This window comes from Perognathus longimembris, chromosome 11 (assembly GCF_023159225.1).
Source record: "Perognathus longimembris pacificus isolate PPM17 chromosome 11, ASM2315922v1, whole genome shotgun sequence".
Lineage (NCBI taxonomy): Eukaryota > Metazoa > Chordata > Mammalia > Rodentia > Heteromyidae > Perognathus > Perognathus longimembris.
The window spans coordinates 19987969-20013034 of NC_063171.1; the positions used below are offsets into that span (position 1 = coordinate 19987969).

General features: G+C 41.5%; 1 pseudogene; it reads right to left on the bottom strand.

Annotated features, from left to right (window-relative positions):
• Positions 1-1000: 1000 nt before the first annotated feature.
• Positions 1001-21976, bottom strand: LOC125359427 (annotated as a pseudogene).
• Between the last annotated feature and the right edge of the window lie 3090 nt (positions 21977-25066).

Genomic DNA, 25066 nt, shown 5'->3' on the forward strand with positions numbered 1-25066 from the left:
ACATTACCTTTCTTGTTTTTGCAGCAAAGCAAAGAGCTTGAATGGCTTTTTTTGACTTTTGTGCGATGGTACCCTAACTTCTAAAACTTGACACACAGATACTAAGTAAATATTTGTGCAGTGAATGAATAAATTAGGGTTCTGTCACTTTAAAGCAGAGATAGACTTATTACCTAAGGTAAATTAAAGTTTAAATAAGTATGTATGTAAGTACAGATATATCTTTATGTGTTATAATCACTGAAGAACTGAAATGTTACCAAGTGCTAAGGCCCATGTAGTTAAGTAGAGACGGAGGCACTCTGTGAACAGAAAGGCCTAGAGAAGGTTTGTACTGTGCATGCTCAGAACACAGAACTGCAGTGGTCCCGTTAAATGATAGTCATGAATGAGATGGATGGAAACAATGCTAAGAGGAAGGTTAATCCATCTCAATTAGAAGCTAACATTTCCTTGCTGGCCAATGGGAAACCAATGGGTGAATTTGAGCAGAGAAATGGCATATTATCCTTTCCATGGTTAGTTTCATTTCAACAGGAAACACAAAGTTTCTATCAAAAGCATATAATCTTATAGAGTAAGAGTTTAAGATTATAAGGCAGATTCTTTTGTGTGTGTGTATGTGCCCAGACTTTCAAATTGCATCATGTAGGCAATTGTTACCTTATGACTAATCTTTTTTCTGTGATAATCTGTGGTTAGAGTCAGTCATTTAAAAAATATATGTCTAAGTTTTGGTAATTTAAAATAGAAATATGTAGGCCTGAGGAGAGACAAAGGAAATAAGGGAAAAAAAACCTTTTTTGTTGTCTTATTTTGTTAGCCCCTTTTAATCTTTCAGAAATAAAATAAATGTTTACATTTTCAGTAAGGATAAAGTGATTAGACGATTTAAAAGAGCATTTTCTTTCGAGAGGGTGGCAGTAATAAGGCTTGAATTCAGGGCCTGGGTGCTTTCCCTTAGCTTTTTTCACTGAAGGCTGATGCTCTACCACCTGAGCCAAAGCTCCGCTTGTGGCTTTTTAGGAGTTAATTGGGGATAAGAGTCTCAAGGACTTTCCTTCAAACTGTGGTCTAGGGTTATAGGTATGAGCCACTGGTGCTGGCCTAAGATATTCTTAAATACCTTTCAGAAGAACAAGCAGAACTCTATGAATAGCTCAGAAACTGGGGCTAATTATGCAAAGCAGTTAAATGTAATGGTTTAGAATGTAAGAAATAGAGTATGTAAGTGTGGCCAAACTAGCTGCAGAGCTAGGAAAAAAATCATATGCAATTCAAGTAAATTCAAATAATTGTATATAATATAGTTTATATCCTTGACTAATGAAAGTGACTTTAAGTGGTACAAGTATACTGCATGGAACATTTTTTTTCTACAACCTGTTTTCCTCTTCTTCTCTCAATACATTGATTTTGAAAAATCTCAGCAATTTTATTTATATATTTGTTTATAGTTCTAGACTCAAAATGTTATCATTTTCTGCATTTACATTAGTTTTATACCTTTTTCAGAATAGTGTTTATCATTTATAACAACTTTAAAAAATTGTTGGTTGGCCTGGGCACCATCCCTGAGCTCTTTTTGCTCAAGGCTAGTGCTCTACCACTTTGAGCCACAGCTCTGCTTCCAGTTTTCTGATGGCTGATGGGAGTCTCATAGACTTTCCTGCCTGGGCTGGCTTTCAGACGTGGATCCTCGGAGCTGAGCCTCCTGAGAAGCTAGGGTTACAGTTGTATTGTATTGCTATATTGTGGTTCACTTATTGCAGCTTCACTGTATCACTTAAAAAATTGTAATTTAATGTAATTCGAATTCTGTATCATGGAATTTTCACTATATTGTGTGATTTTGCAGGATATAGGAATTCATGTGGAACATATGAAGTGTTTATAAGAGAGTGGGAAAGGTTTACAGGAGAGTGGGAAGTGTTTTATAAAGCCTTAAAATATGCATGAATAATAAAATACATATAACGCAGGTTCTTTGCAGATTTTCACCTATCTCGGTGTTCTCCAGCAACAGATGAGGGATCCCCGTACAGGTAGGTGTGAGCCACAGCACCTAGCTTATCATAACTTTTCAGAGTCAATTTTTCAATTATCTTCTCACTTAACTAAAATTTGGTTTTTTGTTTCAGTGAGAGAGACAAAATGATGCTAGATATTAATAGCCCTTGTCTAGGAGGAAGGATACTTGGTGCTATGCAACCAGGGGCTTTAGGGTGGAGATTGCAGTGAGAGAGAGGGATGGAGAAGACAGGGGGCTAGTAGAAGAACGAGATATCCGAATGGATGAAGAATGAACTGTTGATAGCAGGAAGAAATTGGGAACCATGGAGATTCAATCATGGCTGGAGGCAATAGGTGGGTAAGAATGGCTGTGTGTGTGTGTGTGTGTGTGTGTGTGTGTGTGTGTGCGCGCCAGTTCTGGGGCTTGAACTCAGGGCTTGGGTGATATCCCTGAGCTCTTTCTTTTTTTTTTTTTTTGGCCAGTCCTGGGCCTTGGACTCAGGGCCTGAGCACTGTCCCTGGCTTCTTCCCGCTCAAGGCTAGCACTCTGCCACTTGAGCCACAGCGCCGCTTCTGGCCGTTTTCTGCATATGTGGTGCTGGGGAATCGAACCTAGGGCCTCGTGTATCCGAGGCAGGCACTCTTGCCACTAGGCTATATCCCCAGCCCCGTTGAGCTCTTTCTATTCAAGGAAAAATGCTCTACCATTTGAGCCATAACCCCACTTCTGGCTTTTTTGGTGCTTAATTGGAGGTAAGAGTCTCATGGACTTTCCTGCCTGGGCTGGCTTCAAACTGTGATCTTCAGATGTTAGCTTCCACAGTAGCTAGGATTACAGGTATGAGCCACTGGTGCCTGGCCCATCTCTTCCTTTTAAATTGGCTTAGATGATCTGTAAGGTCACTGTGATGTGATATGTTCATGGCCTGCAGGTCACCAAGATGTCAACATTGCTAATGTTGCCTAAAGGAGCTGTCAACAATTGCCTTATAAGGATGATTCTAATGCTGTTGGTTAGTTCTAATACTGTTAACGCTATGCTGCTGCCCATAGGCAAACATCTTCCCCATTTTTCCCTTTCACATTCAGACATGAATCCTATACTTCTTCAATGGTTGAATCCCTTCTGTTCCCTTTTAGGTTTTGGCTTAGCTCCCTACAGCTGTATAACCTTGCTTGTGGGACACATTGAGGAGAAGACCCTTCCCCTCCCCTCCCCATCCCCCTTCCCTGCCTCACCTATTCTCCTTGTTCATACTGAGGATGGAACTCTGGGTCTCGTGCTTGCTTTGCAGTAGTTCTACCATTTGAGCTATACCCCCCATCCTAGCTTAACTGTTTTCTTCTTCTTTTCAGTCTGAGTCCAGGACTCAAACTCGGTATCTGACACTTTCATTCCTTAGCTGGCCCTCTACCAACTGAGCCATGCCTCTAATCCCCAATAATTTTCTATAGGGAAGTGATTAAAGTTACCTGCCCCATCAATTTCCCAACGCCAGCCTCAGTTTCTTTGTTGAGGTTGAAAATGAAAAATTTTCACTTTCTTCTAACAGGACATAATGTGGCTTTCATTTAACAGCATACAACTGTAGTGAACAAGGCTGTTCAATTAAGAGAAAATACATTAGGCATTTTCTCCAAGCTATTTTAGTCTTCTTAGGTAGTCTACAAAGCCTTTATTTAAAGTTGATTTTCCTAGGCCATTGAGCTAAAACTGGTAATGGAAGTTACTCATATGTCCCCTACCAGGGACAGGGCAAATTATTTTCATCACAAATTTACTCTAATTTTTTTTGAGACAAACATTAGTAAGCTTATAATGCCTATGAAAATGTCAGAGTTGAACAGATGAAAAGTCTTATCAAGTCACAAGTATTAAGCATAATTTTCTGCTTGACCCCAAGGTACATTCACTTTCTACTAAGCTATGATCACTACCAGGGTGAAACCAGATGATATTTATGCTTGGCCTTGATGATATGAGAGTCAAAAGAGCTTCAGGGCCAGACTTTCAACGTAGGTCTTCAAATCGAATTGCATCATAGCTAACAGCACTGACCATGGGAGCCACACAGATCTAGATTCAAACACAGACTACAGAGGGTCACAATATGACTACTGGAATTTCTGTAAGTGGCTGTATGTATGTATGTATGTATGTATTTTTGTGCTGGTCCTAGGGTTTGAACTCAGTGCCTGGGCACTGTTCCCGAGCTTCTTTTGCTCAAGGCTAGCACTCTACCACTTGAGCCACAGCACCACTTCTGGCTTTTTCTGTTTATATGGTATTGAGGAATCGAACCCAGGGCTTCATGCATGCTAGGCAAGCACTCTACCACTAAGCCACATTCTCAGACCTCTGGAAATTTTTTGATTCTCAATGTTCTGATCTGCAAATAATTGAGAGAACTAAAAATGTATATTCTGGTTTTTTTTGTTTATTTTATTTTTATTTTTTTGCCAGTCTTGGGGTTTGAGCTCAGGGCCTGAGCACTGTCCCTGGCTTCTTTTTGCTCAAGGCTAGCACTCTACCACTTGAGCCACAGCGCCACTTCTGGCTTTTTCTATATATGTGGTGCTGAGGAATTGAACCCAGGGCTTCATGTATGCAAGGCAAGCACTCTACCACTGGCCATATTCCCAGCCCCTAAAAATGTATATTCTGTTTTAGAGAAAATTTTGGTGCATATGGAGCTTTCTGTTTATTATTCTAGTTCCACTATGGCAGGCCTTAATATTGTCTGTTTACAACAACTACCCTGCTGTTCTTTGCAAAGGAACCAGGATTTTTCCCATCTTAGGTAAGCAAAATCTCTGGCCCCCACAGTAGGTAGACAAATCATCATTTGTCTACAAGAGATTGTTAGAATGTGTTCTTATGATAAGAAACATCAACTCCACTGAAGAACTAACTGTAAATGCAAAAAAAATTGAGTGTTACACTCCAAACTCTGTTGATAGAATCCAGCAAACTGGATGACCTAGGGTCAGTTGTAGGTGACTCTGACATGAATGAATGCTTGGAAGCCACTGACTTAAACTAGCCACAACAATCTTATTCCCCTTTCTAATAATGAGTGACACATGGCTGTAAGACCCACCATTCATATTTAGATACTAAGAAATCAGAAAGGGGATTCTAGGGGTTCTTTGCCAACTTAAAGAGGTGCAGGAGAATGCTACCTTCTTCACACGAGGCTATGTGTTGTGTGTGCAACACCTGGAACTATTTCTGTCACTTTGAAACTATGAAAGGCAAGAGCAGAAAGTTAGAGAAGCATTCAGGTCTTTGGAGATGCTGCCGTGCGGCTGAACAAGCCAGCCCCCAGACTTCCTCTTTTATGCTATAATAAATATCATTGCTGGTTAAGCCACTTTCAGTGGGTTTTCTTATTTGCAGCTGAAAGCAAACGTGCTGATATCCCCATACAAAAGTTGTCTTTTATGCAAACCAGTGCCTTTGAAACCTAGACAGATTATGGTGCACTGAAAATGTAGGCTTTCATCACACTATTTATTTTCATTTTTCTCTGTATTTGCAGTGGAGGGGCATAGCATAAGCACCCATTTGCTTCTTCCTTTAGATTCTGAATGAGCCAGGAAGATGCCAAGCACCTGGATGCAGAGACACTTGGTTGTTCATATGTGTCCAATTATGCATTCAGATGATGTTATGAAAGAGGAGAATGCTGTGCTGTCAGGGAGAGTGACTGGGGTGACGTAATTTACTGGGGGGGGGGGGACTAGGAAAAGGCTGTCTGAAGATGTGAAATTGAAGATGCAACCTGCAGGGCAGGAGGGAGTAACTATGTGTATATGCGGGTGGGGGTATGTGTGAGAAATGAAGGCAAGGAAAGGTAAGCCAAGTCACACAAAGTGGCATTTGAGTTAAGTCTCAGAAGTGAAACTGGTATGGTAGAAAATGTCAAAATATGTGCATGTTAAGAAGATCATAAGGCCACTGAAAATGATAATGCACAGGTCTTTGGAAGGGGTGTAGACACTAGTGAGAGGGAAAAGGTGGACAGAGAGGGTGAAGGAAAGTACAAATGATCAAAATATGTATACAAGCATGAAAATGGAACAATGAAGGGCTTGTTGAGATTGGTTTGTGAAAGAGGGAGAAGGAGAAAAAGTGATATGGGTCAGTCTGACCAATGTGTTTGTCCTTATGGACTTGTCAAAATGAACCCCATTTGTACAACTGATTGATAGGAATAAAAATGGGTATAGGGTAAGAAGATTGTAAGCAATACATCAACATACAAACAGGACTTTGTGTGTGTCATGGGATTCAATGTGCATTGTTTTCTGTGCTTACTATGATGGGGTCAGGGCTGGAGGGTATGTGTGGAGTTGCAGTGGCATTTCTGGGCAGACAAAATGAGTTAGGCAACAGTTTTTGTGTTTGAATACCAGTTACTAATAGCTGGTTACAACTATAGCACCATAGAGGGGATGAAAGATGACACAAGGAAGTAGATAGGAGATCAAATCTAGGACATTCTATGTCATTAAAAAGTTTCTAGTCCATCCCATTATAAATGCTGAGTAAGTTGATCAGATGTGTACTTTAGAGACAATCCTTGGTGATAGGGTGGGCATCAATGTGACTGGGCAGAGCAGGAAAGGTTGGTTTTTGTTTTGGGATTGTGTGTGTGTGTGTTTGTGTGCCAGTACTGGCGCTTGAACTCTAGGCTTCTCACTCTCACTTGGATTTTTTATTCTTGGCTGGCACTCTACCACTTGAACTATACCAGTTTGGTTTATTTTCCCCCTAGTTAATTAGAGATAATCTTCAGGATTTGTATGCTTCTAGCTGGTTTCAAATTTTAGTTCTCAGATCTCAATCTCCTGAGTAGTTAGGATTATAGGTGTGAGCCGTCAGCACTTTATTTGTTTTTTTTATTTTTTTTTTGTTGTAAAGATGTACACAGAGGGGTTATACTTACATAAATCAGGTAATGAGTACGTGTCACTCTTTCCTTCGTTTTCTCCTGGTGTTTCCCTCCTGACCCGCCTCCACCAAAGTTTTATCCTTCATTTTCAACATAGAGTCTAGTTGTCCCACAATTTCTGTGCTTCTTCTTACCCTCTCCAAAACAGATAAACCTGCAGACAAGACATAAGATACAGAAATAAAAAACAGCAACAAAAGAGAAAACAAACAGAAAAATCAAAATAAAAATAACAAGAACTCTCGTTTCCATTTCTTGGAGTTCATTGTGCATGATCATATGCATATAGCTTTGTGATCCTCTCCTAAGAATATCTTCCTTTGGTCTCACTGTATTAATGTTTAGAGTCTTGTATAATTTATCATGAAGTGTAATTTTTTACTCTTTCACCATCCAGTGTGTTTAATTACTCCAAGCTCCTTGAAAAACAGGAACAAGCCAAACCCCAAACCAAATAATCAAAATTAAATCAGAAATGAATGAATTAGAGACTAAAAAAATTGTAGAAAGAATAAATAAAAGAGTTGTTTCTTTGAACAAACTGACAAAATTGACAGATCTTAAGCAAATCTGACAAAAGAAGAAGAGAATACATCCAAATAAATAAAATATTTCTTTTGAAAAATGATATATGTGAGAGAATAACCTGATATACAGTCTTAGCTGTTTTCCTGCTGGTTAAAATATTAAATTCAAATAATTAATATGGCCAGTCTTGTGCCAAATAATTGGGTAAGGGAAATTCTTCTTGCTTCGGTGAGCCCTTGCCCATCTCCCTTCTCTTGGTCTTTGTCAGAGTCCTGTGTATATATCTCTGGGGCAAAAGAGCACCTGTCCTATTCTTACCTTAATGAGAGATCAGAATGAGTGAAGGTCTGCAGAATGAATGATTTCCTTAGACACAAAATATCATTGAAACATAAGCTTTCAACATTATTTTCTATGATACTAACATTTAGGGCAGCTTTTTTTTGTTGTTGTTGTTTTTGCCAGTCCTGGGCTTGAACTCAGGGCCTGAGCACTGTCCCTGGCTTCTTTTTGCTCAAGGCTAGCACTCTACCACTTGAGTCACAGCGCCACTTCTGGCCATTTTCTATATATGTGGTGCTGGGGACTTGAACCCAGAGGCTTCATGTATACGAGGCAAGCACTCTTGCCACTAGGCCATATTCCCAGCCCTAGGGAAGCTTTTAATTCTGTCTGTTCACTTCAACCAAATCTGAGATCTCCATGACTACAATAGAAGAACAGAAGGAAAAGAATGCTTCTGTGTTAGAATACCCTAACTGGCATTGTTTATTATAAAACGTGGATATTTTAAAGGATGCCCACATATTTAAAAGGTGTAAATGCTGTTCATATGGTGTTCTAAAACAGAGGCTTGTTTTTTAATGTTCTAGCTGTGGGTGATATGTGAACACTTTGAGAAGATATATCAATAAGGACTTAGGAAAGAGACTTAAGAAATAGCTGGATTTGGGGGTCAAATTCAGATGGAATGAGATATGTTTATTTCTTTCTCCTTCCAGGGCAGAGAAAAACTGTGATCTGAGTCATGAGGTCATGTGTGACCATGAATTTGTGACCAAGTATTTGTATGAGTTTACCTTCTTTTTTTTTTTTTTGGCCAGTCCTGGGCCTTGGACTCAGGGCCTGAGCACTGTCCCTGGCTTCTTCCCGCTCAAGGCTAGCACTCTGCCACTTGAGCCACAGCGCCACTTCTGGCCGTTTTCTGTATATGTGGTGCTGGGGAATCGAACCTAGGGCCTCGTGTATCCGAGGCAGGCACTCTTGCCACTAGGCTATATCCCCAGCCCTGAGTTTACCTTCTAAACCTGGGAAAACTTCAGGGAAAGCATCCCGCTTTCCTGGGTCTTTCATGGAAATATGGCTAGCCAGCTCAGTGATTAGGATGTGATACTATGTTGGGCACCTTTTCTAACAGGCAATAGATGTATTTGAGGCTTTGGACTTGCATTTGAATTCCAGCTCTGCCACTTAGTAATTGTGGATCTAACTTAGTTCATCAACAAGAACACCAGAATCTTTTTGCACTTACCACAGGGGAACAAATAAGATAATATTTGCCAACTTTCCTGGCAGTTTAAGCTCTCAGAAACTTACCCTTACTATTGTTGTGACTCTGAAATGACAGAGAGCCATGAGTGTACCTACCCAGAAATTCTGATTTCTAAACAACACAGATTAAGAGCACAGGAGGGAAATAGAGATGCACAATGTGAGAAGATTCAGTTAGAGGTCTGGTGTTTGAGGAGATGAGTTCTCAGTGTTATACAGTGTCTGGAGATTTGGGGTCTTGGCTGGTGTCTGGGGCCAACATATTCCTAGTTTTCAGTACAGATGCTGAGTTCTTGGGCTCCCAGCAGACAGAAGGTAGGGTTAGGCCAGGTCTTAGCCTCATGGCCTCAGTGGCTAATTTCACAGCTCACATTAGGAGCATGGCTGGCTGACCTGGGTCCACTGAGTTATTGTCTCAACATTTGTCATTGGTGTGTGTCCTCAGCCACTTCCCAGTCCTCATTTCCTTCCTCCTGGGTCTTGGCCTAGTCAAGTGCTCTGCTTATAGTCAGGTACCCCAGCCTGTGGCCTATTTTGAGTCTTAGCTTAAGGAGAGCAAACCTCTGAAAAGGTGAAGTGTTTTCTGACAATATGGGAACTATGTCATTTTGAAAAGGGCTGCTGGGAACAGGAAGAATGGCATTTTAATGACAAAATGGTAGCCAACAGGTTGATACTTCCTTGGGGCTAGGGAGCTGCATCTCAGACCTGAGATTAGAATACAGCATGGTATAGCAGCCACACTGTCTACTAAGTAAGGTGATTCCTTGCCAGAAATAGTAATTTTAACTTATCTGGAGGAGGTAAATAATTAGAGGAGTGCTTCAGTGTCTCATCATCTTCTTGCTTCCAGCCTGATGCATGTTAAGTTGACAGTGTCTTTATTTGCAGAGCAAGGTGCTTGTGTAATCTATGCCTCCAGCTTCAGCTGCCTGTCTGACTTGGAATCCCATGCAAGTGGATGTCTTTGCCATGCTTTCCTCCTCCTCCTCGTCCGCCTCGTCCTCCTCGTCCTCCTCGTCCTCCTCCTCCTCCTCGTCCTCCTCCTCCTCCTCCTCCTCCTCCTCCTCCTCCCTCTCCTCCTCCTCCCCCTCCTCCTCCTCCCCCTCCTCCTCCTCCTCCCCCTCCTCCTCCTTCTCTTCCTCCTCCTCTTCCTGTTTCCCTTCCTCCCTCCTCATCTCCCTCCCTTTCCCCTTTTCCCCTCCTCCTTCCCCCCCCTCCTCTTCCTCCTCCACCTCCTTCTGCTTTTATTGGAACATCATTATACAGATATTTTTGTTGTATACATATTTGGTTTGCAATTTAAAAAGGATAAAAATTCTACTCTCTAAAACATAAGAGCCTAACAAATCAAGTTATTACAGAATGGAATACACAAATGGGATGAACATAAATACTGTTTGATTGTCACATTCATATTACCCACTGATTAAACTCATCTATATAATTCACTTGTTTGAAGTTGTAGAATTGATGGAAGATATAAGCAATTTAAGTATTAGTTCAGGACCCAATAAAAGACAAATTTATTGGTAGTATTTATGTGTGGGTAGAAGAAAACTGTTATATATTATACATAGCAGTTTTTATATGTAATGTCACAGAAGATATGAGTTAATGATGACATTTTAATATCATAGAGAAGAAAACAAATTAAATATTGATTATTTTATAAATGCAACCTAAACTAGAATGGTATTTATGAAATATATATCACCTCCTGGGATTCCATTCTGGTATAGTTTATAGAGTATCAAATTAAGTTTTGAAAGTTAAAACTTTTAACATTGATAAAGTCAAATTATAAAAGAAATGGGTAGAATTTTAACTTGTTTTTTCTTGCACAAAGTATCTTCTTTTAGAAATGGGGTAGTTACTTATCTCTCCTTCTCTGGACTTCATTTCCAGTGAAAAGACAGAGACCAAGAAGTCACACAGAGGATAAGCAGGATTGTTACTTTCTTCTTTTGATAAAGGAGGATTGTTTGGCCATGGGAGCTTGTTTGTAGGAACATGGAGAGGGGCAGAATTTGAGATGTAATTATTTGAGGCTTTCTGTTTTTTTGTGATATCCGGGAACACATAATATTAGGTTTTAGTATCGGCCTTATATGTTGGCAGTTTTTTTTGTTTTTTTGTTTTTTTTTTGGCCAGCCTTGGAGCTTGCCTCAGGGCCTGAGCACTATCCCTGGCTTCTTTTTGCTCAAGGTTAGCACTCTGCCACTTGAGCCATAGTGCCACTTTTGGCCGTTTTCTATATATGTGGTGCTGGGGAATCGAACCCAGGGCTTCATGTATATAAGGCAAGCACTCTTGCCACTAGGCCATATTCCCAGCCCCCGGCCTTATATGTTATAGTGGTGAATCAAAGCCTTTGCCCTCCCTGCCCCACTGGTAAAAGGGATAGGCATGTGACCTACACTGAACCAACTGAATTGTCTGTCTTGGAAAGAGGAAACTGGAGTGACGCAGGATGGAAAAATGTTTGGAACTGATTAATACATACAAGGCTATCACGAAGAAATGGTCCTTTTCTGTAATCCAGAATCTTGGTGTTTCCCTAGTAGTCTCTGCCTTTTCTGGAGCCTGGCTGGACATTCACTTTTTTCCTCTTTTTTTTTTTTTTGCCAGTCCTGGGCCTTGGACTCAGGGCCTGAGCACTGTCCCTGGCTTCCTTTTGCTCAAGGCTAGCACTCTGCCACTTGAGCCACAGCGCCACTTCTGGCCGTTTTCTGTATATGTGGTGCTGGGGAATCGAACCCAGGGCCTCATGTATACGAGGCAGGCTCTCTTGCCACTAGGCCATATCCCCAGCCCCACTTTTTTCCTCTTAATTATCCTAACTGCTTAAGTTGCCTAGAGGTTGATTCTGTTGTTTATAGTAGAAGATTCTTACAGTTGCATGTTTACTGGATATAATGAAAGGGATAGCTATTAACTTTTTATTCCCATTTTACTGATGAGGACATAGAAGCAGAGATGCCACAATTGTTCAGGTTTACAAAACAAGTAAAGGACAATGAGGAAAGTTGAAAAAGTCAGAGTTACCTTTTAAGTAGTTCACAATTCTGCATCTCTTCCTCCCCACTGCCTTTTATCCCCTGAAGATACTGGGATTTTGAATTAGGGCCTTATGCTTACTGGGCAAATGTTCTTCAGCTAAACCATGCCTCTACTCTTTTTTTTTTTTTTGCTGTTACTTTTGAGGCTTGCTACCTGTTATGGGGTTTGAGGGAGGGGATTCCATGTCCTTCCAAGAGTCCACCACTCAGAGACAGTCTCAAGTAAGAAGATGGATTTATTGGGGAAGCAAAAAGTGAACTGACCGGCCAGGGACACAGCACAGACTTGGGAGCTAACACTGTGTCCACAAGGCCACTCAAGCAGGGGTTTAAAAAGGGAAAAACCACATAGTCATGACTGGCCACATGCAGGTCATCAATGGAGTTATGACACACACAGAAAACTGCATAGTCATGCCAGGCCACATGCAGGTGGCCAATGGAGTTACAACCTGCCACATAGTATCTGTTTGCACTAACTTATCATTGTGGTCCAAACTGGCATGCATATCTGGTGTTCGGTAAACAAGTGTTTGCAGGATCCCCTCACAAAGTAAGTGGATGTGCTTATTCATGAGGGCAGGGGTAAGGCTGCTCCTTCCCAAAGGGGCACAGGTTTACTATTGTTAACCTTGAACATTCCACAATGCAGGTAGTCAAGCAGTTTCTTATCACAGCTAGGGGGATCTTCCCTGAATTCTGAGCAGACAGGGCACATACCTCCCAACCCTGAAGCTCAGGGGCAGGGGAGATCTTAAGATGGAGTCAGCTTCTGCTCTCTTTAACTAATCTGAGATAGAGTCAGTCTGACTCCCCTCAACACTACCCAGGTATATACCTGGACCATGATCCACCTATTTTGGCTTCCCATGACAGGTGAACACTACTTAGTCTTTTGTTGTGACTGAGTCTCATGGATTTTTCATTCTGGAACCACAGTCCTTCGAATCTCAGCTTCCTACAAACCTAGGAAGACAGATACACACCACTATGCCCAGCTAAATTGGGAAAGGTCTTAGGGACTTTTCTGCCTCGGCTGGCCTTGAACCTTGAGCCTCCCATTCTCAGCCTCCCAAATAGGATTACAGATGTGAGCCACTGGCACCTGGCTTCTGCATCTTTCTTAAAGACATGACAGAAATCACTTGTTAGAACTCAAACTGTTAAGTAGGAAAGGGGAGTGCCATTGAAATAAGTTGCCATTCAGTGACAATACCTGGTGTAGGCCTTAGTCATTTGTGATCCTAGGTAATTATTTACTGTTCACTTAAATTCAGCCTTTGATTTATAAAGATTAGACAGGAGGCAAGATAGTCTCAACACTGATATCAAGACAATAGAGAGGTCAAGGTCATTGTTTTCAACTGGATGTGATGACTTTGAGCAAGGAGTGTGCTGGCCTGAGTGGGGAGGGTGTGTGTATGTGTGCACTTCATAGACCTGATTCTTGAGTCTTTCCTGTCAGTATACATTCATAGACTTTGATAATCAGAGAGAAAGGCTGACAAGAGCAAAATTGATTAGAGTGGAAATTGTGAGGCCCCACTAAGGAGCCAAACTCATGAAGATGGGGAAATGAAGCCCTTAGGTGTACTTAATACACACTAAAAATGAATAACAGGAAAGTAAAACAGGCTTTGTTGGGGGTGTCTGTGGGAAAAGAGTGAGCAGATGGAGAGAGTATATGAAGATTACTATGGTCAAGGGGGAGGGAGGAAAAGGGATACAGGTGTGAGGTTGATCTGGCCATGCATGTACAGAAATGTCACAATGGAGTTCTTCGTACAACTAATAAAAAAAATCAAGAAAGTGAGAGAATGGTAGGCAATGCCCTAAAAAGAAATTTTGAAAACTTTCTCATATACATACAAACAAATCTAAAGAGACAGGAAGGAAATCAGGAAACAGAAGAACAATCAAAGAAGGAAAGGAAGAGAAGAACCCATGTGGAAACTGTGACATGCTTTCTAGGTCAAAAGATGGGAGAGAATGATGGAAGAGGTGACAGTGATTGAAATGCATTGTACTCATAACCAGACTTTTGGAATTGAAACCCCTTAGTACAACTACTTAATAAAAATAAATATTAAAATTTGGCCTGTCCCTCAAAAATATTTAAAAAGATGCCACTATGTTGGCATGCGGCACAGTAAACCTTTCCTTTTCTCTGTCTGTCTTGTGCTTAGAGCTGTACCTCTGAGCAGCAGGTGTTGGGAGCAGCCTGCCTCCTGGGATGTGCAGACGCCAGCAGCCCCTGCTTGTGGTCCAGGAGGGAGGGGCTTCGAATGGACACAGCAGTTCAGGAGCATGGGGCAAGGGCTACAGTAGCCCTAAGCCCTGTTTCTCATTAGGCTCCAACTTACTCTTTTGAAGTCTGTGGTTCTTGGCTGGGACTGAGGGCTTTGGTGCAGAGACATAATTGGCCAGTATCTGGAAGGCAGCCTGATGGCAGAATAGATGGAGCCATGCTAAGGCATGTAGAGCTAAAATTATCCTGCCCTTATTTCTGCAGCTGAAAAACCACACTGTGAAAGCCATGGTATTATACTGTCAGTCAACTGATGGCCTCAAACCCTTGTCTGAACCATTATTTCATCTCAGGAGTGGGAGAGCCCAGGCAATTCCATAGAGAGGGTTGTTTATCAGCATAGGGCTTGACAGTTGAGAGCCTGGTCTGCTTCTGTGTCATATATCTCCTTCAAGTTCATTATGAAGCCTAAGCCAGGATTTCCTTCCCATTGCTACTTGGGAGAGAGGAGGGAAGGCTGTTTCTTCTGTTAGGCCTCATTGTGAAGGAATGAGGCTGAGAGGAAGCCCTAGAGGGAAGCAGATGTTTCCTTGTAGATTCCTTGATCCTCTTTCCAGTTCCCCCCTCCCCCCCCAGGACTGCTTCTGCTTAGCCTATCAAATAAGAGCTCGGGGCCAGACTGCCCAGATTAGAGTCTGGCTGGACTACTCACAATGTAACCATGGCCTATTGCCTAACTTCTCTAAGTCTTGGTTTTATTTTCTGCATAGTAACCAAGTTAGATCAAGGATTGTTGTGATACTTGGAAAGAAAGAGTCCACTTGAAAAGCTAAGCAGCATATTAACACAAAGAGAGTATCCAGCAAATGGTATTGATTGGGTTTAATAACTTAAATCATTTCCATCATTTGTCTTTGCCTTTAAACTTTTCTATGGACATTATCTGGCTTCAAATTAGAGGGCTGTTGAAATGCTTGTCCTAGTAGAGAGATAGGCTCAGAAAAGGGCTAAGGCTGGTTTGACAAACATTGACAAAAACATCTGACTTCTTGAGCATGTCCCATCCTGTTTTGGACTTGACTGCTATATTCAAAGCTAAGCTCAAATGGCCAATGTTCTTAGAAAGCTGGCTCGAGTGGCAGTTGGCTCCAGCTTTCATAGTGGGCGAGGGGCCATGCTCCTCAGCTGGGCCTGAGTTGAACAAAGCAAAGTAATCAATGCTGCCTTCACCACCAGTTTCCTTTCTTTTTTAAAAAATTATTTATTTATTTTAGCCAGTTCTGGGCCTTGGACTCAGGGCCTAAGCACCATCCCTGGGCTTCTCCCTGCTCAAGGCTAGCACTCTGCCAGCTGAGCCACAGCGCCCCTTCTGGCCGTTTTCCATATATGTGGTGCTGGGGAATTGAACCGAGAGCTTCATGTGTAGGAGGCAAGCACTCTTGCCACTAGGCCATATTCCCAGCCCTCACTAGTTTCTTTTCTGAGGTTCCATTTATCCTTGCAGACTCTTCTCAGAAACCATCTTCTCTTACTTCCATGAATATCTCTTTTGAGAAAAGGGTCAAAAATGAATTACTTCTTAGTGCTACCTTTTCAAGAGGTTTTGACATAAATTAGTGAATGCTGACATTAATTGCCAGTGTCAGCTCATGAGTGGAGAAGCTTTCGGGGGACTGGGTTAGTTACCTGATGTATTCTGTTTTTCAGATCTCACCTTTGTAGTTCACTCCTGGTAGGGTGCATGGCTAGTAGCATCAGTGGATCAAGGAAGACAAATTATTGTCAGGGATCCTGAGGAACAAAAGCTGGGACTGAGAGGTGAGTCCATTGCTCCAATGTCCTTTGCTCCACATTTTATTGTTACTGAAATTCATCATTTGTAGGAGCAGCCATTGAGGCATGTGACAGCTCAGCTTCCTGATGTGTTAGGAATGAGAGGATGGGGGATGAGAGACATTTTGGATTCTGTAAAACCTACTGTAAGAATTGGAAGGGTCTGAAAACTGCCCTTTACACAGCTTTCTTTCAAAAGGAACTTCACCCTACATGTTCATTCTCTTTTTATGGCACCATTTTCTTTACATTACAAATATTCATATCTTAGGATTCCTTTTGGTAGTACCAGGGCTTGAACTCAGGGCCTTATTGTGCCTAGTAGGTAGGTACTCTACCACTTGACACAAACAATATTGATTCATCTAATATTACAGGACCATTCCCAAGGAGGTTTACATTATGCTCACCCACCTCAGTGCTATATGTTCTAGATAAAGTAGCTTTTGCTACTTAAAAAAAGTTAAAATGGCTATTTTTATGTGGCTGGAATCAGGAAGGCCAGATAGCTTGAAAAATACTATTTCTAGTACGACAGAGGGTGTTGTGGATGAGATGAACATTTGCATTGTTAGACTGAATAAATAAGATAAACCTTGTCAATCTTGCTGGCAGACATCAGCCAATATGAATAGAAGTAAAGAAGAAAAGTGAAGTAAACTTATTCTCCCTGCTTGAGCTAAGACACTCATCTTTCTCCTGCCTTCAGACAAAGGTGCTGAAGGTTTCTGAACTGGATTAGCTCTTACAACATGGTCTCTCTTGGTTCTCAGACTGAAATATTTGGACAGGAACCACACCACTAGTTTCCCTGGGACTGAAATGTACATAACCTGGCTGGAGGAGTCTTCTGTTAATTCTTCACTTACCCTTACTGTGCAGCCACCCTCACTTCCAGTAATGCATCAAAAATGTCTTGGCTCTGACTTGATGTTGCCAGGAGGTTGGGGGTAGTGAGGGTGGAATATACATAATGCAAAAGGCCAATTTCCCTTTGCCTAGTGGAAATAGCAAAGAAGAGAGAGTCTGGGTGAAGCTGGCTGTGGAGCTATACCTTTGTCCCACTCTATATGTGGACCCCATACCCTTCTTTTTCTTCCCCAACTTGGAAGACTGCATTTGGCTAGGCTCCTGTTCCTTGTGGGACAGAGTAATATAGATTTCAGAGATAATGGTAAACTGAAGAAAAGCCTGTTTCAGGGATTGCCTGGAAATGGTTTAATTAAAGACAATATGGGACATTGGGTATTTGCTTTCTTGGTGATTAACTCCTCCTGCATTCAGACATGTAATCTCAAGGTAGAACCATTATGAGCTGTCTCATACTCTGGGAAGTGACCCCTCTACTTTATGTGACTTGAAGAAACTTGGGTTTTATATAAGCGAAGAAGCACAGGAAATTGCAGTCAGGTTTATTGGAAGAATCACTATTTGGCTGGGTCCCATGAGATCAGAAGGCCACCTGGGTCCTATAGGCATGTGGATTAAAAATAGTGCTATTTGAGCTCACAGTTAAAGCCAAAGAGAAATGTCAGTTGTGTGAAGTCTTTACATACTGTCTTCCTAAGAACATGACAAGCATCTTTAGGGCAGAAGCGATCTCCTTCTGTAAGAGGTGCTTAAGAGCTGCTTGAGTGGGGCCCATGATAACTAAAAGCAGGGGAAAAGCTTGACATTTCTGCCATGCATGTTTTTATTGTATGTATTGTTGCTGTTAGCCATTATCTCTGCAGTCTCTTTGCAATCACCTTGGAATACAAGGACAGGACTTATCACTGATCAATAACATCTTTATGGAACTTTAACCACCCCAAGGAACAATGCATCCTCCTCAGGGGAGATCCCCCAGGCTTTTCTATCCTGACCAGTGATGATAGTGATAATAACTTTTCTGGAACTCCTCCCAAAATAAGGACTGAAATAATGATGCACCAGTCCATATGTTGATAGGACTGTTTAGTAATTATATGCATATGCCCCAGTTCTTTGTCTATAAAACCAAAGGAACATGACTGCTACATATAGGCTTAAGTGCTGTCTTCCCCTGGCTGCCCATGACATGTAATAAATATCTATTCTCTGCCCTTGACCTTGTCTCTTTATTTGGCATCTAGGGGTGAGTGGCTGATCTTGACACATGGAACTTGTGGAGTTTGGGCCTGGAGTTTTAAAAATTCTAGTTTCAATTCCTGCTTACATCTCCTGTTGAAAGGAAGAGCCTTGTGGTAGCGTTTGTTGATGTTCAGTAAATATTTGCTACGGGAATGATACAATTTGTGTTTAACTCCTACAATTTTTTATTGAACCAGCTTTTCTCAATAGTCAGCCCACTCCACATTATGCCCCTCCCCAACCCGGACTTCCCAGTTAATGTGTTTTGAGGGAATGCAAACAAAAAGTTAATTAGGAAAGTAAATCAGCTTTCAAATGGAATTATATACACAAATGTAGGCCAAAGACAAATTTAAATGATTTTTGAAATTGTCTGAGGTTATTATTCATGACCCTGAGCTGGACTAATTTTGACAGATAATCAGGTTATAGTTGATATTGGTTCTATATTTCCACTTTAGAACAGAGGAGAAAAGGGAGAGGATGCTGCTCACGGCATGGATTAGGAGAAAATAAAGTCATAAAAACCAGATAGTCATGGTGAGTTGAAGATAAAACACAAAATTATATAGTATACACACACACATATATATGCATTTGTATATATGTGTGTGTGTGTGTGTGTGTGTGTGTGTGTGTGTTAAAATCTTTACAAAGTCCCCTTAAGCCACCCCTCCATTACAGAATTGAGCTAGCAATTCTACTTGTTAGGACTGTGGGTAAGATGTGGATGTAGATAGGATTTGTGGGACTGGAGCAATTTGTTATTCCGATAAATGCAATCTCCTCTTGAAATGATGTGATTTCCTCCCCCTTCTCCCCCTGGAAGTTTCTGATTTATAGGTTTTGCTATCATACTAGCATCTCATCTAGAAATCTGGGTTGCAGTGGGAAAAGCTTCTTTTCCTTCAGTGGGAATCTGTAGAGGATAAGGGATCTTTGCACAGTTGAAGTCAGGGCACCGGCTTTGAATTGTATTCACAGTCAAAGGCATTAAGAACATCTCGGTCGTAACCAGCATTTCAGAATGCACCCCAGACATGGTAGGTACTCAGAAAGGAAGAATGGCTGGCTGGATGAATGAATAAACAGGTGAGTGCATGAAAAATATTGGTTGGAATCAGTTTCAGTGCTCTTTTGTCATTTGCTATGCTTTTCATGACCCATTGTACTTTATTGAGAAGAGGGATTCACTGGGCTGTATCTTGTGGTAAGGAAGACTGTGAATTAAGTATAATAGGTTGGCATCCACTTGAACTAAATCAAAGGGCCAAATTTTCATCTCTCTTAAAATGTTGAGTCATTTCTCATGGACCTATGCTTTAAGTTGACTTGAGAGTCCCATCATTATTATCATTTAGTGGTTATGTAACACAGTTGAAGAAGTGAATTTCCTTAGGAAGATATTGGAGAAGTGTGCTTATGTGCTAAGTCACAGATAATTAAGTATTGTACTTAGGATTGGACCTTTGACCATCTTTTACTAGTGTGTCAGATAGGTTGATCTCTCTGTCAATAACTATATGAGATATAAGACAAGTAAAATTTTTTTTGGTGCTAGTCCCGAGGCTTGAACTCAGGGACTGGGCTCTGTCCCCGAGCTTCTTTTGCTCAAGGCTGGTGCCCTACAACTTGAGCCACAGAGCCATTTTTGGCTTTTTTTTTTTTTTTGGTAGATTACTGGAGATAAGACTCTCACAGATCTCACCCTCTTGAGTAGTTAGGATTACAGGCATTAGCCATCAATTCCTGGCAAGACAATTATTTTTTAAGCAGGCAGCTCATTAGTGAAAGAGGAGTTAGATGACAGCTTAAAGATTTTAGACTGATACCCAGCTCCTATGATTGACTGCACCTACCTATTCATTGGTAAGGTGGCATTCACTCATTCATCCAGCGAGCTGGCATTTTTTGAATACCTAGTGTGTGCAATGCATTCAGCAATATCAGATAAGACAGCAGTGCTCTGAAGGGCTCAGATTAAACACAATTTTTAAGCCTGTGCTCTGTGTAAAGATTCCTTTGCTTCTGCCTACTTAGGCTGGGGTCCTAATTCCCAATTTCACCTAGGCAGTGGACACATAAATCTCCAGCTGGAAGTCAGCCTCGTTTTTGAGTAGGATTTTATTTTCCAGTCTGGTAGATGTGAGTATAAAGAGAGCTTTGAGTTTAACCTTGTATTCTTAGCTCCTCCCGGTAATGGCTACCTTATGTTAGCATTGTGAGAACTTCCTTTATGGTATCTTTTAAGGGGCAAAAGTTGCATTTTTCCCAAAGGACAATTGGACATAGGTATGGTCCACAGAACCAATAACTCAGATCTCTTTTTCTCCTCTGAGTCTGATGTCTTCGTTCTCAATGAAGTTTCTTAAAATTCTGCTATTACAATGTCACAATTCTGCAAGGCATCCAACACTATCCCATACTTGTGCCATCAATTTTGCTGACATGGCTCATTAAATGAAAGAGTTCTAGGTAGATTATGAAGGCTTCAATGTCATGTTTTTGACACATTAAACTTGTTCCCAAGAAAACACAACAAATACATTGTTTGATGTGATGAATTTGTTGCAATGAGTTATGACATATACAATTCATCCATTAAAATTGAGAAGCTCAGAAAGAATATTGGACTGGGATTTGGGAAACTTGAACTTGAATCCCTCTTCCATATTACTCATATTTCATATTACTCATTATATATTCTTAGGTTTTTTTTGTGGTGTCTCAATTTTCTCCACAAGTCAGTGGTTGTGATGATCTCATCAGATGATTGTGAAAGGATTCTTTCTGAATATGAAAGTTAATGTCCAATTACTTTTTTTCACAGAAAATATCTTTTATTCTGAATTATATAACTTATAAACACCAAGCAAGTACTGTTTATAACATCTTGTGTCATACTGCTAAATATTATAATACCATTTTAAGTATATGAGTTCAGTTAGTTCAATATCATATCATTTGTTTTATCTTTACTGATGTCAACAACCAAGTTGTGAGAATGATTACAATTGTGTGACTATTTAACAGAACTGTGATGTCTTATAATACTTGGATGCTGGAAAACATTCAATTAAAATATCAGTACAGCTTTGACTCATCAAAGGAAATTCAAGAAGTTATTGAGGGTTTGAGCTGAAGAAGGTAAGCCCAGTTGGAAACTTAAGTTTTTACCCCATGAAATCAATGCACACATTTTAATCAAACATTTGTCCCATTGACATTTTCAAGTTTTTAAGAGGCTACCAGGCCAGACCCTTTGCTGCTTTTGCTTTGTTCTTTCCCTTTCCTTTCTCTTGCTTTGCCTTCAGCCATTTTCTCTGCCTCTGGTTCATCCACACTGGGTACTGTCCATGCTGGTTTAAAAGAGTCTTTTTGTTTCTCTTAATTTCAGTCTCCATCTTCATGTCATCATTGTCATCCTACTCCACACAATCCATTTTCTCTTGACAATGTTTGGGTGCCACCACAGTTGCTATTTCTTGAACATCTTTCATTAAAACATCACCGCTGATTTTGAGAATATTTTTAAGTCTGTTGAATTCCTTTGGGGCATTCTTCTTCCTCTTCTCAGCACGCATTTTCCTTTTCCACTTACTCCGTAAACTTTTAGCCATGTTTCCCCGGAAACCGCACCGACCACAGGCAACACGCCGAACCGAGGCTGCACGCCGCACGTCCAATTACTTTCAAATGCCACATTTCATCAGTAACAAAAAATAAGAGCTCGCATTAATTTTTAAGTAGTGTTTATTACAGTTTTGCTTAGTTACTCATTACTGATGGGAAATTGAACAAAAGGTGTTTGTTTGGTCTTTTCCGAGGTGATGCTCAGTATTGCTGCTATTTCCTGCAGACCCTGGAGATGAGAAGATCCACCCTCTACCTTCCGCAGCTGGGGGAGGGGAGTTTCCTCTTGCACCCCAAGAGTCTTCTGGAATGCCACCCTGAAATGGATGGCCCTTTCTTTTTCTGAGAGAGAATCCAGAGTGATGCTCTTGGTTGTATTTAGAGGGATGCTAAGGCTGAGATTGCTGTGCTCATTGAAACAAACAAGGACAAAGTAATCCACACAGCTGAGAAGTGGGGGTGGTGGTGTTTTTCTTGTGGGGGGAGGGGTCAGGTTGGGGTGAATGGTCACACCTGCTTCCTTCCATTTTTCCTGGGCGAATGGCTTCAGCTGCCGCCCAGCAACAACAGTTTCATAAAAGCCTTTGAGAGGAGCTTTGAAAATGTGTCAGCCAATAGCAGAGCAGGACCCGACGGAACAGCTGAGGGGTCCCCTCCCCCTTGCTGGAGCAGAGAATTGGGAAGGAGCAGATGGAGGCCTTTCTCTCGGCAGGCTCTCAGCAGCATTGTCCATGTCCTCAAGCCTCGGGAGCTGAGAACAGAGGCAGGCCCTTCTCAGGTTTTCTCATGGTCCAGAGCTGGGAAGGGTCTTAGGAGCCTGCCTGCAGTTTGCTTTGTTTGGTGTGAGGCGCCTGATCTCATCCAGGGCAGGCACCCGGTTATGGGTTTGCTCTTCTGTTAAATTTGCCTCAAGTCTTCTCATGTGTCATTAATCAAGCAGCTGAACAGGGCTGGCACTGCTGGAGCCGGCATTCATTATAGTTCCCAAGGGATCCCTTTCTTTAGATCAGAGAACTTTTGGCTCCAGGAATAGAGACATTCCTCCTGGCAGGAAGGCCCCAGAACTGTGGCACACTGCAGGCCACTCGTGGGCTTCCCCTGTGTTCCCCCCCCCCCCCGCCCGGGGGGTGGAGGGGGGATTTGAAAGTCCCATTGCCATCCCCCTGGGTTTCATAAATCCCTTTGGATTTCTAAGGACCCTAACGGCAACAAAGCCATCTTTGGGGGAGCCATGCTCAGGCAAAAGAGCACTAAGATGGATCTGTATGAGGAGGACACAGCCATGTGACATGGGTCAGGCCTGTTTTGTAAATTTTTTTCATTTTCCCCATGGCAAGTGCCAGTCCCCGGGGGCAGAAAGTTAGGAAAGTCCTCTGTCCTGCTTCCTTTGGCACCCTGCCATGCAGGTCCAGTGATCAACCTGAACTTGATTCCAGGGAAGGAGCAAGGAGCTGTCTGCCTGAACAAGCCCACTGTTCCCTCCACTCCAATTACTTTCAAACCACAGAACAGGAAAATGTCTTTATTGCTTTCCAAATACAGGGCCTTGCCAAGAAAAGCTACTGAGCCACTGTCAGAGCTGACAATGTTTCCCATTGCAGGTGGAAGAAGTGCAGCAGAGGAAGGCCTGCCTTCATGGTGATAGGTAGACTTTTTGGCCCAGGGGTAGACATGTCCAGGATGGCGGAAGGGCAGCCAGAAGAGAAAGGATGATTAAAGACAAGATGAATTAAACTGGGAGAGAGTGAGGGAAGTGGTGGCATGGTTCAGGAAGAAGTGTGCTCATTATCTGACTTATGTAACAGTCACCCTTCTGTATATCACCTTTATAATAACAATAGAAGAGATAAATCAAAATGTATGGGTTACAGCTCCTTCCCTGCAGAAATCTGTCTGTTGTCTTAACCTTTGCAGAGTCATAAAAAATGCAATCTAATTTCTTTTCTGGGCTCATTTTGTCAAAGATACACAGTAAGTCTGAGCACTTGCCAGACATTTTGAATACATGTAACTACACATTCATTATAGAGCAATGTGCACTGTTACACATACATCGCTCTAATCCATGCAATGAGTTCTGCACTTATGAACTAAGCGTTATTGTAAGGTAAATGCTTAATCATAAGTGAAAGAATATGTCCCGGCCATCCCAGGGGACCATGCAGAGATAATCACAGACAGGAGAAGAAGGTTTATAAGGAGGTTTATTAGTGGGGCCATAGTTCCCACGGGAGAGGGAGCTACATGGCATCTGCACCTTATCCAGGTGGCAGCTTCTCTCTCTGGGGGTAAAGGGGAAGTAGGTAGGTAGTGAGTAGGAGTGGCTCATTAGGTATGGGTGGATCTGGGGGCTAATGGGAAGAGCTGAGGACCTGAGGCTGGGGAAATGCTAACAATAAGCAACTGACTTGAGCTAAGATGACTCTACCTTCCTAAACTTAAAAACTTTTTTTTTTTTTTAAAGATAGGTCTCTACATAGCCTAGGCTGGCCTTGAACTCATGCTTCTCCTGCCCCAGTTTTCTAAGTGCTTTCTATCATCTCAAGATTCATTATTGATGAAATTTTGATTACTGAAAAAGGAAAATGCTCAGTAGTAAATTTATCCTCACCTCAATAATATTGTTGACATTTTCCACTCACAACAAAATGAAAGTTTTATGGAATAGATAGGGGAAAGACATGTGGCTTTTATCTTACGGAAAAACTAATTACATACCAGTGAAGGGGTATTTCTAAGACCTTATGCAATTCTTTCTGGCTTCTCAGAGAAAAGGAACTCTCTTTTTTCCTCCTCCACATTTTGCCTTCTTCTTTTCTTGAGGAATTCTTGTTCAAGGAACTTACAAGTAGGATGCAGTAATCTTAAACTATCAAGCATTTTTTATGTGGCATATGTTATTGTACATGAACTAATATCAGTGCATTTATAATTCCTATTTATGGATAAAGTCTAAGGCCACAGAGCTTTTAAATGACGGAGCTGAGGTTCATACCAAGGTAGTTTGGCTTCACAGACTGCCATCCTAACTACCATGATGGGCACAGTAAAACCAACCAACCAGTCAACATCCATCCAACCATCCATCCGTCTATAGCTCCATCCATTCATCCATATGAAGAAACAAT